We start from the raw sequence: 4,937 nt of genomic DNA, 5'->3' as shown, positions 1-4,937 counted from the left end.
GGGGTTACAGGTGCACTGCACACTCAGTGATATGATTTTTTATTCATTATTTGCATGTGTGTTTTATCTCACTTTGAGAAGTGCCTAATACTGTGGGTGTTGGGTTATATGGTTCAATGATGTTTTGTAAGAAGTTGCCACACTGCCTTCAAGCAGCTGTATTATTCTGCATTCTCAAGAGCCTTGAACTAAAGTCCATGGTTTCTATATACCTACTGGCATTTGGTATTGTTAGTGTTTTGGATTTTAGCTACCTTGCCAATGTATACAGTAGTTCATAGTTGTTCTAATTTTCAATTACATAGGACATACAGTGTTAAATGTGTGTCCGTGCGCTCGCGCGCGCGCGTGTGTGTGTGTGTGTGTGTGTGTGTGTGTGTGTGTGTGTTTCAGTTCTTCTGCATACTAGACAAATGCTTTCAAACCTAGACACATTGTCAGTCATCTTTTATTTTTATTTTGAGTTAGGTTCTCACCAAGTTTTTTATTCTGGTCTTGAACTTGCACCCCTCCTGTCTTAACATCACACAAGGATCTGGGATTTCAGACTTGGCCGTCAGACCCTTATAAACTTCTTTTCATTGATATTTCCTTCCATCTGTAAATTCTGAGTGAGGTATTTTTCCTCCTTAGTTTTGTTGTAAACATGACATACTTGGAAGAGGGAATGTCAGTTAAAGGATTGCTTGTACTGGATATAGACAAATCAGTCATTTTCTTGATTTCTGATTGGTATAGGAGGGCTCAGCCCACAGTAGGTGGCGCCATCTCTAGGCAGGAGGGTCTGGACTGTTGAGCAAGCCAGAGGAAGCAAGCCAGTAAGCAGTACTCCTCCATGGTTTCTGCTTCATTTCCTTCTCTGAGTTCTTGCTCTGACTTCCTTCCATGATGAACTGTAATCTGTAAGTGAAACAAACCCTTTTCCCCCCTAAGTTGGTTTTAGTTGGCATTTTATCACAGCAACAGGGTAGCAAGCTAGTACAGTGTCTGCCCAGGCATTCTGCCCAGTTGTGATTGGTCATTCATTTTCTTAATTAATTAATTAATTTTACAACCCAGCTGCAGTTTCCCCTCCCTCCTCTCTTCCCATTCCCTCTTCCACCTCCCCTCTATGCCCCACCCCCAATCCATTCCTCCTTTGCTTTTGTTCAGGTCATTAACTTTCTTAGTGTTGAGATTTATGTAGCCTTCACAAATTTCATATGCCAGTCTTTGATTAGCCTGGGTTTTTTTTGACAGTATTTTCTCCCTGTTTTGGGATTCTCTTTTTCTTAGCAGTGTTTTCTCTTTAGAGCAGAAAAATTTAATTTCATTGAGATCTGGCTTATCAAATTTTCCTGAGTGTCTAACTTGACTGCATACATGTATACACCTTGCATTGCCTCAATTACACAGATATTCCCCTTTTATCATTTAGTGCCCTGGTTTTAAATTTTAAACTTCAGGGATTGATTTATCGAGTTCTTAGTTCTTGGGCCTCAGTGTCTTCATGACCAGTAGAGCATCTGAAGTCTTTTCTCACCCTTCATGCTGAATGGACAATCTGGTACTACAGGGGTTAGCCAGCGGAGAGAAAGCTTTTTTCCGGTTAGTATCAGCTTTATTTCTCTGTATCTTATGGTCGAAGTATGTGCCGTATTCAGCAATAGAGTCCTCCCAACAAGTTATGATTAGCAACTGAGAAAATGACAATAAACTATATAGTTCTGGACACTTGCATTTGTGTCTCTGGGATTCCCCTAACTAACAACTTGAGGGGAGATATTCCATGCCTGGCAGTGAGCTTTTTTTTTTTTTTTTGGCAAGCTATGGCTTCTGGAAGGAGCATTGTCTTCTGTGTAGGGTAACACCAATTAAATGTACCTATCAGATTTATTGTTCAGTGTACACATGTGGGAGCATTCTCTGGCGCCTCAGTTCTTGATACAGTGGGAACTGCTGCTTCAGGATGCTTCACCCCAAAGGGGCATGCCAACTGTCAACAGTTGTCAGGGTCCATTGTTATTGACTCCGTTCCACCCTGACTTAAGATCAGAAAGCTCAAACCAATTCTTGCTTCTCAAAGTTAAACAACACGATGTTTGGCTTAAGGTATGGCTACTAGATGTCTTGACCCTAAAAACCAAATTACAGGATGTTTGACTTAGGGCATGGTTATCAGATGTTTTAGGTATTGGGAAGGTAATTAAGTTTGTTTGTTCCTTGTATCATGGTAAGGAAGTCTTCTGCCCTCCCCTTTGGCTTGGGATATATAAGGGTGGTGAGTAATAAACTTGGGGCATCTGCTGTATTCACTGAGTGCCCTCCCACTCTATCTTCTGTCTCTTGTCTCTTTCTTTTCTCAGTCCGCACTCCCCCTTCAGGCATGTTCGAACTCATCAGCTGGATCCAACATGCAGTGTCACTGTCCTGACCCTGGAACTCTCTCCTTGGTTGCCACCTTCTGCTCCCTGCCTGTCCAGTGTCAGAATGGGTGTGCTCCTGACTGAAGCATGGCATTACATTTATGAGCAGTCTTCTAGGTGAGTAATAGCTTGACTGTGAGTCAAGGGGTGACTGAGTAGGGAAGCCAGAGCCTACTCACTAAGGGTAGAAGCCCCTTCACTTTGCCCCAGAAATCTCCTGTGGTCTGAAGGCCCCATTCATTTCAGACTTGAACTGCTGGACAGGAGGCATCAGAAGTTAAATGACCGTATTGGCATTTTCTCTCCATCATCATGACGCATATACCAGGGCACTTTCCTCTGAAAACCCAGAAAGGGCTTTTAATAAATTGTTCTTAGGCAACTGATGGAGGGCTGTTTACTTGTGCATTTTCCCCTCTCTTAACAGCAGCTAAATCACAGCTTGGGCTTTTCCAAGCTCAGCAAACCATCATTATTAAAAACAAAAGTTATTAGTTTCAATGCCAACAGTAAATCAAGGTGAATATTCTGCTGGCCTCATACAGAAAGATCTCTAGGAGGGAGGCGTAATTGACCTGCACAGCCTTTGGGAGGCAGGGGGTGAGGCATGGGAGAAGAGATACGCTGCTAGGGCTGGCCACCTGTCATGACCCACAGATGCTCAGGGTTGGCATCCTTAGTGGGTTTGGGTTTCTTTGTAGTCACCATGCTTAGGGACACTGCACAGAGACCCACACATAGCACTCATAGCACAACAAAGCCAGGTCACACCCTTGTGGGACAAGCATCTCAAAGGCCTCACTTCTTCTAAACCTCTTGCCCAGCTCCCTTTCCAGTTCTCAGAGCTGCTTCTATTCACCCACTGTCTCCTTCTCAGCACCGTGGGGAAATCTATGGTCCTGTGTGTTCTGAACTGTGATGGATCCAAAGACTGCTTCCTCAAGAAGTGAGCAAGAATGCTGTTCTCTGTGTTTCCAGTTGATCACCACATGGGATGTTCTAGAATCATTCCAAATGAGCAGTGAGAAGCTGGGGCACTGGGTCTGGTAACATTTTCTCTGAAATTCTGTCTCCGTCTTTCTTTCTTGCTTTTTTTTTTTTTTTTGGTTTTTTGAGACAGGACTTCTCTGTGTAGCCCTAGCTGTCCTAGAACTAGCTCGTGTAGACCAGGCTGGTCTTGAACTCAGAGATCCACTGGCCTCTGCCTCCCGAGCGCTGGGATTAAAGGCGCCATCACTGCCTAGCCCACTTTGTTTTCTGAGACAGGGTATCTCACTGGCCTAGAGCTCCCAGTTGGGCGAGGTTGGCTGGCCAATGAGCCCATTGGATCTAGCTGTCTCCATTCCTCCAGTGCTGGAATAACAAGCACACGCCCACTGTGCCTGGCTTTCTTGCTCTGCCTTAAGTCAAAGTGAGTGGGGCTGGGGTGCACAAAGCTGACTCAGTGAGTCTTTTCCTTGTGCACCTCCGCAGCTGAACTCCTACAAGTGTGGGTAGAGATGCTGTGTAGGTGACCTCTTGGGGCCTATGTATTTTCCTACTGGCCAGGTTCCCTGGGCTTATGCCCGAGGCTGAGTCGATTAGCTTCAAGTTCAGGCTGATTGTGTGCACACACTCCACTGTGGCCGTTTAAGGTGCCTCCCTCCAGTGTGCTGTCCCTTTTCTGATCAGAGAAGACTGAAGCACTCTGTGGAAGGTGCTTCCTAGCAGCTCATTCACTGGCTGCCAAACATGGCTGTTTTCATCCCTCCCAGTCTTCCATAGATGCCCTTCTCTTACATCCTCTCTTTCTTACAACCCACACAGTTGCAAGTCTAGACAATTTCAGAGGCTTCCTCGTAAATACTTGTTGGCTTTTCTTCTTTACAGCCCTTTGTCTTCCACTTCATGTGTTGTGATCCAGCCACCAGTTTCAGTCTTTTAAAATGACTTATGTGTCTGCCCCTCGTGAATCCCAAGTGTCTCTCACCTAACACACAAGACATAAAGCTCTGGGTGCCAGGTAACGCACATATGTGAGCATACTCTGCTACTCAAGGGCAGCCAGACTGGCTTGCTGGATATAGCTCCTAAACTGCAGAGAAAATTAATAGGAGCCAGCCAGAAAATGGATCAGAAAGGAAGAAACCAGAGAAAATAATAGAAGGGAAAGGGGCAGATGGTAGCTACTCCCAAGGTCCACATCCCTGCTTGATGGTGGAGGCCCTAGCCCACATTTCCTGCTCCAATCAATGGCAGAGCCCCAGGGTTTGCCAGCTTTTCATTATTCTGACTACTACTCAAAGAAACAACCAGAGAGGAAGGATTTATTATGGCTCATGGTTTCAAAGTGTCAGGCTATGATTGGCTGACTCTGATACTACAGCTCATGGTTTCAGGGTGCCAGTCTGTGACTGGCTGGTTCTGTTACTGTGGGCCCATGGAAAGACAGAGCATCATTGCAGAAAGGTGTGGAGGGACAGAACTGTCCACTTGATGGCAGCTGGCGGCTGGAGGGAGACAAAGAGGGGAGGAAGGAGAAGAGAGGGAAGG

This window comes from Mesocricetus auratus, unplaced genomic scaffold, assembly GCF_017639785.1.
Source record: "Mesocricetus auratus isolate SY011 unplaced genomic scaffold, BCM_Maur_2.0 Super-Scaffold_4256, whole genome shotgun sequence".
Taxonomy (NCBI): Eukaryota; Metazoa; Chordata; class Mammalia; order Rodentia; family Cricetidae; genus Mesocricetus; species Mesocricetus auratus.
The sequence above is the reverse complement of the archived record's forward strand: the minus strand, read 5'-3'. Positions refer to the sequence as shown.